Source organism: Rhyacophila brunnea, unplaced genomic scaffold (assembly GCF_057557595.1).
Source record: "Rhyacophila brunnea isolate RB1 unplaced genomic scaffold, BYU_Rbru_1.0 scaffold_16, whole genome shotgun sequence".
In the NCBI taxonomy this organism is placed as follows: Eukaryota; Metazoa; Arthropoda; class Insecta; order Trichoptera; family Rhyacophilidae; genus Rhyacophila; species Rhyacophila brunnea.
Window position 1 is genome coordinate 29,233,995 of NW_028232816.1, and position 13,370 is coordinate 29,247,364.

A 13,370-nucleotide genomic window follows, 5' to 3' on the forward strand; every position below is an offset into this window, starting at 1 on the left:
CCTCCATTTTCCTTTCCAAGACCTTCATGCATGGTGGGATTATATCTAAACATTCTAAATTGACTCTTAGGCTGATGGATATCTAAATACATAAAACGACACTTTAATAATTACCAAATTTGTTACCCACTAAAGTTTACATAGAAAAATGATAAAATATTAACACAGTTAATTCGAAATCCACCAAACAAAATTCGAATTACGAAATATAAAATGTATTGTTAAAAAAACAGTGAATTAAAATCGCTCTCAATAGAGTTTATGAATTTTCGCGAAAATTTTGATTTACGGCGAATTTTGAATTAACCGTGTTCATATTAACGAGATTTTACTATAGGCAAATTTTTAAATGACGGAGACAAAATACTTATTTACGTTAATATTGTAAGTATATCTGTGCTCCATTTGTGATATTTCAATTATTACCCCAATGTGCTCTGCCAATAAAATTATTATCACCTTTGTGATGGACTGACCTACACCACGTAATATATTGATGGGTCAGTGGATAAAATATGATGTATGTCCAATTTTGTATATTTTGACAAAATCAAATGTGAAATCGACATTTGGTCAGCAACGTTCTCTCTAATTAAATTCATCTGGGCAGTAAATTTTATACAAAAAAAGTTATCATATTGACCTCGTCAAATTATTATGCCGTGAAAGAAAGTAATCACCCAACAAGTAATTTTTTGGTCGTAAATAAAATGTTTGAACCAAACCAAGACAAACCAAAAAGCACAAACAAAGTGTCACAAACTACTTTCTAAAAAAATTCTGTGTGCAAAGGTTTGAAATATTTGGGCATGCTCACTTAAGAGGGAATGTTGATTGTCACTCTGTCTTCTAAATAATGATACAATACAATTTTTCTCCATGAGACAATAATAATTGTCTTTTAGGGTATCAGCTCCTACTATTTACAAGATTTTAAAATTTTTATACAAGTAATGGAAATTTTTATGGATTAATTCTTTAAATGATTATTGTCCAAGAATTTTACACAGATATGCTTAATGTCACCCCGTCAAAACCGCTTGGACAAATCCGCATAGACAAAAAATACAAAAATATGTAAAACAACTGCTTTTTTGGTTCTTCGAATTGCGTATCGATAGAAATTTACATACTTACAATAATCAGTATAATTTGAGATTCAATCCGTTGCAGCTGTTCGTAGGGTAATAGCATAAAATCATCAGCTTTTAACACTTAGTACTAAATCCAATTAAACGAAAGACTGCAAGAGTTAATGCCTTTCTATGGTAGTATTTCTAATTTAGAATATTTACGAAGGCTAGCACACAATATTGAAATTTAATTTTTAATTAAATCTTTATTTTTAAATAATATCTTTATTCATATGTTTTTTTTTTTATTTGCGTATCTAAAATATGATATGTAAAAATAAAAATAGTCTCATTTCTAAATTGTTTTGGCGGCAATGTCCGGACAGTTTTGTCGGGGGGACCCCATGTTTGATAATACTAGTAAATTCAATAAAAAATTTATTACAACATAAATGGGATTTACAAGTTTTACAAGATGGGGATGATACCTTTAAATGAAATAATATCTTTTCAAATACCCAATTTAAATGACCTAAAATATTTTTACACTATAAAGGTAAAATGATACAGATACGTGTTTTATAATATAATATAATGACTCAATTTTGGTAAAAACTGGACATACAAATATATGTGCAATAAATAATACATTGGTATATTGTAAAATTATTTTATTTGACCAATCTAACTGCTACCAAATTTTATCGTAGTGAAAAGACCAAGAAATTTACAAATGTGGGATAGGTCAGTTCATCACTAAAACGATGCTATATCAACTCTGATCATTCTCGGTAGTGTCTTTTCATACCTAGTTATACGCTTAATAGAGACTTAATAACAATCATTTACGCGGCCTTAATTATGTTTTCTAGCTGTGATCCAAATATCGGACATTAAATACCTAAAAAAATTAATTAATAAACTTTCATAATATTATCATTTCACTTGAATAAAAATAAAATAAAGCACCCCAATTAAAAATATATTGTAATATTATATCTCTCCACTCTACTAAATATTTTTTTAAACTTAGATCAATTAAGCTAGGTATCTATCTTCTATTTCAAATATTTTTTTGTGGTGTAGTGGAAAAAAAATGTTACTTTATAGTTATGGCTCAATGACATTGAGCTACTTTACGTGCTACAAGCCAGCGATACAATCTGCTTGTAAACTTGCCCAGTGTCATCATCGAACTAGCTAACAAGCGGATTGTAAACAATCTACCAATAAAAGTTGACAGCCTGGCTACTTTACACGCTGTCGTGTGGACGATCTGCGTCTGCTCAGTAGAGCGATAGTGGCGACCTCCCGGTAAATAAAAGAACTACTCCATACGTCATATCAAAATAGTACCAAAAATTACGGTTTCAACTCGCTAGCTTGTTGGCTTCTGAGCGAGTGGAAAGTTTTGTTTGTCATCATCACAATCGCACTAGCTGACTCGCCCGCTTTTAAACTCGCTGACAAGCAGCTTGTAAAGCAGCTCGATCTCATCGACGCATTAGTTAAACAAGTAGTAAATTGAACAAATTAAAACAGTTACCTACACATAATTTCACTCACTTTTACTAGTCTATGGTACACACTAGAAACATGTTATAAAATCTCTCTTCTAAGTGGTTAATATATAAAAAAGAACTCTATTCAATCTAATAATAAAACAGTTGAATATAGTTTTTGTGCTGTCAGCCCATTTGATTTACTCAGTATTGTCTAAAGCAAAAAATAATATTAACTCCTAAACAAATAATTTGGTAAGTTTTGTATTATGCCAACTCTCCACTACACCACTGCTATTAATTGTCGACGTTCATCTAAGAGTCTGATCACACTGAGCAGAGTAAAACAGAACATAGCCGCAACATCAGAATATCTGCATTTTTGCGACAAAAACAAAGTATTCCGTTAGTGAAATTCATAAAATAACACGTGTTGCAGAGTTACCATAATCGTCACAAGGCAAACATATAAACTCTATCATAAGGCAGTAAACAATGGAGACAAAAAGGGTTGCAATGGTTTTACGTCATAGGCATTACATTCCGCAGTTGAGTATCAGAGTAATATGAAAATTTCCACATTAATTATTATGTAAGTATTCTGAAAATATTTAATTAAAAATTCTGTGACACAAATGGTTGGGAATCACTAATTTCTATGGACGCAATGATTTTTTCGTTTTCTTTATTCTGCTCAGTATGGTCTGGTTGAACCCTCAATCCCATTTTTTTTATATACATGCTTTGTATTAATCAAAGAATATTGTAAAAGAAATACCTACTCGAAAATTTTCAAAAATTAACAATGACAAAATCAAGGAAAGTAAAGATCAATATTATATTAGTATTAGTAATGAGCTTGGAAGGTGTTAACCGTTATTAAATTTATTGGTTTTTTCTTTGGTAATTTAGATGTCATAGATATTTTTGTAACCATTAACGAATTGAGGGTACTAGTTGCAAAGCTCGGATACTTCACCTTTTATTCTGAGATACTCATAAAAACACTGACTGTTTATTAAAAGTTACATAGAATAATTGTTTTGACTTGAAATATTTTTTTATTCGTTTTATTGAAGACACATTAGTAAAAACCTAGAAAAAGAATGTGAATTGAATGAGATGTAAAAACAGACATTTTTTTCTGGTTTTATTCAGCCTTGTATAAAAAACATACTAACTAGCGCAAGTTTGTCAAAATTTAAATTTGAATTTCTCTCAACGCCATATATCAAGTCAGTCACAATTACAATCAGTCGATTGAGTCTTTGCCTCATGCATGCACGCAATATGTGTATTTGCCTGACCCAGGATTCGAACCTGGGACCCACTACATTATAGGCCATAATGAACCTGGACATCATATTAATTAATAGAATACGATATTTCCTTATTGGTTAATTAATATCATCTGATTTTGACCCAATTTTACTAGTGTGTAAAGAGCTGTATTCAATAAACTCATTTAGTGCCAACACCGTGACTGGTGTGTTTGGAGTCATTGGCCATTAGATATAATTAACGTGTTATTTAAATGTAATTAAAAGGTTGCTAAAACTGTCACCCCAGTCCTAACTTGCGGTAAATCTGACCTATTAATCTTAAGTTACCTAATCGAGTTTGAAGATTGAATTCAATTAAAATATGATGTTGATAAAATACGGCAATGCCTCAGTAGAGGCTCAAGAAAGACGAAAACTAAACACATAACCGATGACAATTCAAGAACGTCATTTTGCCTTACAAAAAGAAAAAACAAAATGGATCACGAAATATCAAAAAAGTGCAGTTGAATAACTTTGCATCTAATACCCTCAATTGATATCTGATAGAAGCTAGGTAATTTTGGTGTATATTGTGTAACTCATTACGATATAAATACATTATATTTTATACGCAATGTTAATGTTATCACCACAATGAACTATTCACAGTGGAATTAATAATAATATTATATATATGTATTGACGAATATTCAATAAATGATAGTAATTATTCAACATTGTTCTGACGTAGGTTCGTGTCTAAGATAATTTGTTTTTTATACACTACAAAATCTTAAGTATCCATCTGAATAACTTCATATTTATGCGTTGTGACAGCATACTCTTTTTAAGAAGACTAAGGGTTAATGTGATAGATACAAGGGGCATCTTGTGACAGAATTACAAGACTTGCGATTGATATTACAATTTACTAAAACAAATACCACCAAATGTGTTTTAATTAATTAATACTACCTTAAAAGAATATCTAATAAAAAATTAATTAAAAAAGATAAACAACATACAATATTAAAAATGCTTGATTTGTGTACATATTTTCTATGATTATTTTTATAGTTTAAATTATATTTATTTTATTTAAAAATAACATAAAAGAAATGTTTTAAAATCGAAATCCTTTTTATTTATATCTCTAATCGATGGTGATATTTTTTAGTATAATTTTATAGACGATTTCAATTAAAGTTGTCTGTTATTATTAATAATAAAACATCCCTGCTGGCGGCAACGTAGATTAAAAGTAGATCAAAATCTTTATTTTATACTTCAAGCATTTTATATTTTTCATCCAATTACTGTGTGAAAGGTATTTTTCAGTTAATTTTATTTAACTGGATACCTCCTAATTCTGTCAGTACAATATAGATGTCTCTAATAACTATTACTCCCCACCCCACCTTATCTAATTACATTTATTTCGTTTAAAATATGTGGAACGAATCTATTAACGAAAGGTATTTTGAATGAAAATAATAATGTGATACCAGTTGCCCGGTAATACGGTGTGGTGTGGGACTTTCTATTTTGTAATACAATTTAGCTTGCCCACTCCACGCCAGTGCATAATGCTAGTGACAGCAAATGCTACCTACATACATTCATTTATTTAAAAAAAAAAAATCTGTCATCGAGAGTATTAGTATCCAACATGACAGTCTCAGAAGTATTTTAATATATCACTCTGATCGTGCATTAAATGGAGATTATCTAGAATTATTATTTGTTTCGATAAATCTGCGTTACAACGTAGCAAAATATATAATATCCCAAAGGACATAGAATTTTTAACAATCGTTGAATTCTCACAAATATTGTTTGACTATTCAACTATTAGTCGCCTGAAAAAGACACTATATAAATTGTAATCGACATATTTAAATTTACGTGTATTTATTTTGATGTAATAAAATATATTTAACAAATTTTATAAGCTTGTCGTGATACTGACTATTTCCACGTTAAATGATGTATACATTACCATAAGAATATATGTGATGCTGTCAGAAAAACCTCAGTATATAAATACTTACTAAACACGGTTGATGTTGCGATCTGACCCACATCTTGAAATTAATTTATAATCAATAATCTTTACTTTCACCTTTTCGATTTCAAATAGAATTTCTTCAATAATTAATTATCTGGAATAAATTCTAATTTATTTAATGTTTTGTACTTTAAATACATTTATCACAGAATTATTTTAATGTACAGATTTTTTTCTAATGCCTGGATCAATTCTTTAGATAAAAATAGTGTATTTTCGCAATCTTTTAGTACTTATTATTATTTTAATAGGTTTCCATATATATATACAGTAAGTAACTATATTCTGTGACAGTTGTACGTTTCCCATCGGTGAATATGCATAGTGCCTGAAGATGGTAAAATAATTCTAATGGAAAAGTAAAAAACTTAAATCAATTAGAATTAAAGTTGAAATTCCATAATTTACCCTCAGTCTATAGTATTGTCTTCTTCTTGGTCATCTGCTTCTCTCAGCAGGCCTATTCTAACATATCACTTAGCATCCAAAAAGAGCTAATTGTGATAAATATATCACACTTATCACTTTACGTATTCAGGCGGTTAATTATGTAAACAAGTTAACTGTCTGAAGTATCAAAATGTGCTATCTTTTAACAGCTCCTCTCTTGACTGTGTTAACTTGTAGAGCGAGACAGAGTGCATAAATTTTACATATTGTGAATTGAAATGCAAGATCCAACTGTTTTGAAATATGATTAATTTATAGTTCCCCACGAGCTGTCAAATATCGAATGGCTAGTAGCAGATAGCAGTAACATAATATTTGTTTTACTGCAATTACATTTTGTGCTGCAATCGCAATGGCATGACTAATAAAATTGTAGATTATGTTTGTATGTCTGACGTGTCAATAAAAAATTCTTGTGTTCGGCCGTATCCGCCTGGGTTTGGCCATAACTGTCAGCACGAACATACCCGAATTTACCAACTATTTGAGATAGCTGCCGATAACTGCTCAGTGTATGGAATCCCTTCTATGAAAATATGAAAATAACAAAAACATAGTCATAACTGTTAAGAATAGACCCTCAGGGCATAGCGAAAGCTCCTTCAGTTGGACGCTCCAGCGCGCCGATGCTCTTCCTCTGCTTCACTTTCCTGGAGGCTACACAAAACCATCGGTGTCTCCAGACTATCCAGGCTGTGCGGAATAATATGTCCAAAAAATTATAGAATGCGTCTCAGTTATGGAGTCTGAATTCTGGACTGATTCTCGTCATGTGCTCTGTCCAAGAAATACAAAACATTTGGCATCGATTGCCTTCCGCTACTTTGCCTTCAAGATCCAAGACTCAATAATGTTAATTATTTAGAAATGTTGAATATAAACATTATCACAGGATGTAAATTGAATTGATATGTGTAATACATTTACCATCCAGCTTTAATCTACTGTTGGATAACGGCCTCTTTCCATAGTTATTTGGCCATTTTATCCCTCATGTGTACCACAGAATGACGCAAACAAAAACTAAAAATTATATATTTAAAATAATATATTACACGATGGGGTAAACAGATATCTGTTCCACCGTTAACAGAAATAAAACATCGAGGGTTTTCTGAACATGCTTTGGATATAAAAGACATTCAACGCTGCCTATTTTTGTATATTTAAAAACGCAGTTCATCTGTATGGCAAAAAAATATTTAATAATGTAAATAACTTTTTGTAAGAACGAAAAATCATGTTGCTTAGTTTTAAGACTTATTCAACGCTTTGTATTATTGTAGATGCAATCATAAAACCATAGACAATACTGTAACAATGAAATTTAATCAACGCTACAATAATAAATCAACACTTCCGTTGATCAACACTACAATTAATTTAATGTGTCATAGTTTCTTTTCTTTGTTGATAAACTGTGTTTTACATGAAATTATAATGTGAAAAATATTAACTGTACCAACACTGGATTTGTACACCTGATTCGACAGTGATTCATTACTTCTGGTTATCATGAACAGTTGAGTAATATCTAATATGCTTTTTTGTTTGGAATGAATATAATATGTCACCCGCTCAATTCATTAGAACCAAGTGCTGTATCCAAACAACATGTGAATTTGATCCAACTGCAGGATTCGAACATGCTACCTGAAGATTTGTAGAGTGGCGTGCTGCCCACTGGTCAACTGTGGGAGAAAAAGAACATTGCAATTTATTTGCTTGTCTCAATTCTTTAAAACGTTAGAAAATGCTAAATGAATATTGTATTTTCAGATGTACCTTTTACTGTAACAGGAATTTAATATTATCAAATGATATTGTTGACTATTAAGTCCAGTAACTTGAATTACTGCAATTTTAATAGCAATTTGGATGGTCTTATGCATTCATAGATCAAGTACCATTTTTGCGAAACAGATAATGTGATCAGTGTTTTGTAAAAAGGGCGAATTAACCAAAATGCTATTTTACAGGATGAGGATTTTTAACTGTTGACATTTACTTATTAATTCCCTATGGATGATTATAAATGTCTAACAAGTTCATAATAAAGCTTAGAAAGAATACTGTTTTTATAATAGGCTTTATAATATAATATTTTAAAAGGCCTAATATGTCACATTCGCTTTTTATCCATAACACTAAGTGGATATTCACCCTAACGATTATCATTTTTAAGTACTTTCCTGTGGACGTACAGATTCGCCGTTTTTACACAACAAAGCTATGTAGTGAAGTACATAGTGTTTTTTCATTAAAATCTCAATTTTGTCAAAATGGTTGATTCGCCCTTTTTACAAAACACTGATGAATATGCTTTAAATTTTTACCTTTAATAAATTCATCAATTCACCTTTTTGAGTCTATTCATAACAGTCGTAAAACTTTAAAGCCGTAAGTACATTATTAAGGCATGAAAAATCTTTAATTATATTTTCCAGAAAGTGTTCTTTTTGGACATAAGATACACTGGCTCTCAGATACAGTTATCATTTATATAAATGACATATTGTTCTATATCTATATACATCATTATTTCTTTGTTTTATAATATATTTTAGTAATTACTTAGATCTCAGTAGCGGATGCTATGAAATATCAAACGGAGAGATAAATGAGCAATTTGATTGGTCTAATTCCGTGCATTATGTGAGAATATATTGATACGTCAATAATTGTCAAGGTTCAACATTATCATCAAATGCAAATTAGGAATATTATTTTATTTGTGGATTACGATATCTTAAGTAATGATGAAGTATCACATTTTAAAACAATATAAATTTAATCAAAGAGGAACCTCGTCTTATGTTTTTTTTTTTTTTAATTAATTAATAATTAGAGTTATCAAAGTATTTCTTTCGTACACGGAATTATTGAGCTATAATTTTTTTTTCTTATTAAATTCATTTGAAATCATTACAACATAAAGATTATATAAAAAATACTCACAATGCATTTTTACATTTATTTATTGTTTTAATATAACAAAGTTGTATCTGATATTTTAGATTTGCGGGTTACCCGTGTTTCATGAATACAACATAACAGCGGCGATTGGTGGAGGTAGACTGTTAAGATTCAACATAAATAGTGCACTTTATACGTTGTCAGTCATACTTATTTGTTTTCATTGAACTAAGAATACAATTTGCAGATGGTGCTGGTTTATTTTTAAAATTTAATTAGACCCTGCCTAAACCAAACCATAATATTTTATGGGCGATCTGACAAAAATAGTGCACACCTTTTCAGCCACACTTATTTGTTTTCATTGAATTAACAATAATTATTAGGCAGGGTATAATTAAATTTTAAAAACTAACAAAAACTATCTACACATCAATTATCTATTATGGCTTGGTTTTCGATGGGTTCAATTGAATTTTAAAAACTAACCAACACCATCTGTAAATTGGACATAGTTATGCAGAAAGTAGCCAGTCCACAAAAAATAAAAAAAAATGAGATATGATATAGATCAGATGCGAGAAGGTTTTCTCTACGTTCTGCTGAAAATAGCCAAGCCGCAAAAAAATTATTATTTTCGAAATAAAATACTATTTACAATTTTACATACATTTTTAATCATCATGTTGTTGCTAAAGTACCATTATCTCGGCTCGACATTATTGTGGACTGGCTACATTCTGCATAACTACGTTCAATTGTAGTCATAGTTAAATGAAAACAAATACGTTTCACTGACAAAGTTTTAGTGTCCACTATTTATGTCGAATTTTAACAACCTACCTCCACCCTTCACCACTGCAATATAGTCTCTCAATATTGACTAAAAAGTGACATACAACCTTGTCATATTGTAAAGTGATATGTAGCAGATAGATTTTAAATTCAAAAATGTTTAATAAACACTTTAAGTTACGATGTAAATTCAGCAATTTCTTCTAGAGCAATATATCGTATATCACTTAAAAAAAAATAACAAAAATGATTGGTTATTAATTTTATTGTGCACATTGATAGAAGGAAATAGACGTTTTATACTGATCTAAGAGCTGCATAAAACCATTATTCTGTATATATACATTTATGTGATTGACTTAAAAGTTATGAATTTATTTAATTGTATTATATTAAAATTAAATAATCTAAGCGTTGTAAGAAATGATTAATAAATCTTGCAATAAGCCAACAGACAATTGTTATTATTTACAACAAAAATTACTCACCTTAATTATTGACCCCCTACACTAGAGATGGGAAAACTGATCGATTTTGAAGACTAAGTCTACTTACTACCAGTATAAAAAAATACTTAGTATCGAAACTTGTTCCAAAATACTTACTAGTATTTGGAATACTATATAGAGCGTTTGGCGTGCGTATGCGACAAAAGTTTCATACTCAACTGAAACTAAAACCAACTCCATATTGGTATTTGAAATACGTATCAAACACGCGCGTTAACATGATCTTACTCCCCACTTCAGTTGTCGTAATGCACCTTAACATAATTCTCATAATTTATAATACTTACATTATTTTAAATTTTAATATTTATGGCTTCGGCCTTGCAGTGCAGCATAACCATTGGTTTCGGACCATGGCGACGGGCTATCATACAAGTATCATAAAATGTTCTAAATTATGGTAGAAAATATTTGTTTTTTACAAAAAAACATTTAAAAATCAATCACTCTGGGCTGAACCGAAAACAGGAAAAACCGTTATTTTTTTCGGAATGAAAACCAGAACCGAACCGATATATTTTTTTACTTGAACCGGAATGGAAACTGAAATGAAATAAAATAATGGTTCGAAACCCTGGTTTTATTCGTGTCTGGAAACACCATTTGAAAAGCGTCATTTTAGAGTATCACAACTGTTTTTAACCTTAGAAATAGGTAGGGGGCCTGCCAAAGATCCTAGCCTAGTCCCCCTTCAGGATGTGGGATCCATGTTTTGAAAAACATTATGAGAGTTTGGATTATATTGGGTTCCCCAAATTCCTCTTAGACTTTGCAAATGTGACGAATACACCACTCTCCATCTTCATTATCTGCCTTCAGGATCTTTCGTTCGAGTTTAGGATTCCAGCTTAGGATTTTGTACAGCAAAAATGATTATTTCAAATTGAAAAGAAAATGCCTGAAACTCACTCATTTGTGTCAGTGACATATTTATTACCGTGTCCGGAAACTTGTACGTATGCAGTTCGCCATATCACACTTCACCATGATTGTATCGGAAATATATGGCCCTATATTAAAAACCGTCCTACCTTTTTGGGTCATATAGTACTGACATAAAATTCAAGTCTAAATAAAACACAGTTCTTGTCAGTTTACACTTTACAAGAAGCCAGCAGCAAACAAATTTTGAAAATAGCCAATACACTGGATTATTTGTTATGTTAGGTTGGGTTTTAATTCATGAATTTTGTCTAAATCAGCTATGCAAATTGAATTAATGTTCATATTGAATCTATTAAAATTGGAGACCGTATAGTATACGGTCATCTTTTTCCGATACGGCGAACTGTGCCGCGGTGAAATGTTTTACATACAATTTACATGCAACCATTTATTACACACGATTACTTTGTTAATTATAAAGTATGTCAATCATTCTTGTAGCACCAAAGATACACACCTATTAAGTATCTACCTTATTTTATAATATTCATGTCATATATTATATGTAAATACACACTAAAATAAATTTGATAAAAATATCACTAGAATCAATTCTGTTGTTTTCTTTTTTGTATTGGTAATAAAAATATGCAGCCAGATAGGTCACGTCATTGAGTCATCTGCTTTTATATTTTTTTAGCCCAGTCTGGCCGTAGACAAAACAATCATTAAAAAAATGCATCTGTCTGCTATTATGCATTCAACTTTTCCTCAAATAAAACCTGATTGATTTCTCACCAGTCAGAAATATTCAACCTTCTGCGTAATTATTATAAATAATGCCATTTTTAATCAATGATGTTTTGTTTTTATTTTTTATGGTAACTATTTAGTTCATATCAAGGCCTAAACAAAAACGAACTATAAGTGTGAGTGAGTAAGCATTCGGCACTCTTATATCTCCGCACTATGCGTTAGAGTAAGATAGAATTTCTACGGCTGAATTAAATATTTTTTGGAAACGTCGCCGGTAAATATGGATTTGACTAATAACATTCATTTAAATACTACGAGCATGTGTTGCTAAAATTTATTGTTTTTGTGTTAAATATAAAGTTAGTGGTAATTATTTTTAATTAATTTAGTAGAAAATATTGTTAACTATGTTGTGTTTAAATTTGGTAGCCGTACTGAGAAGCAACATGATGGTATAACGTTTCATAGTTAAGTTGATGATAATAAAATCGAGGTTCTACTGTGCATTATACGAGGGTGGGTCAATAAGTCCTTAGAAAAGCCGACAAGTGGCGCGACTAGTACTGTAAGCGGTTTGTTTTCATGCAGCGGCACTACCGATTCAGTATGCTGCGAAGTTTCAATCAGATTGGTCGGGTTGTTGTGTGTTTTTCGTACATTTAACGCTTGTGGAAAATGGAAAAATGGAAAATGGAGAAAATTGAGTTTAGAGCTGTTATTAAACATTTTAATATAAAAGGGTTAACAGCAAAGGAAATAAAAAATGAGTTGGATTTAGTTCACGGCATATCTGCTCCTTCACTTGCAACTATTTATAACTGGTTAAATGAATTTAAACGTGGTCGTACATCAACAAAGGATGAACCACGCTCAGGACGTCTTGTAGAGGTGACTACACCAGAAATGATCAATAAAATCCACGATATGGTGTTAAGTGACCGAAGATTAAAGTTGAGTGAGATAATTGAGGTTACAGGGATCTCAAAAGGTAGCGTCATTTCTATTTTACATGACAAATTGGGCATGAAAAAAGTTTCTGCAAGATGGGTGCCGCGTTTGCTCACAGTCGACAATAAACGCAATAGGGTGGTGGCCTCTAAAGCCCTGTTGTCGCTCATGCAACGCAATCCGGATGAATTTTTTCGTCGCTT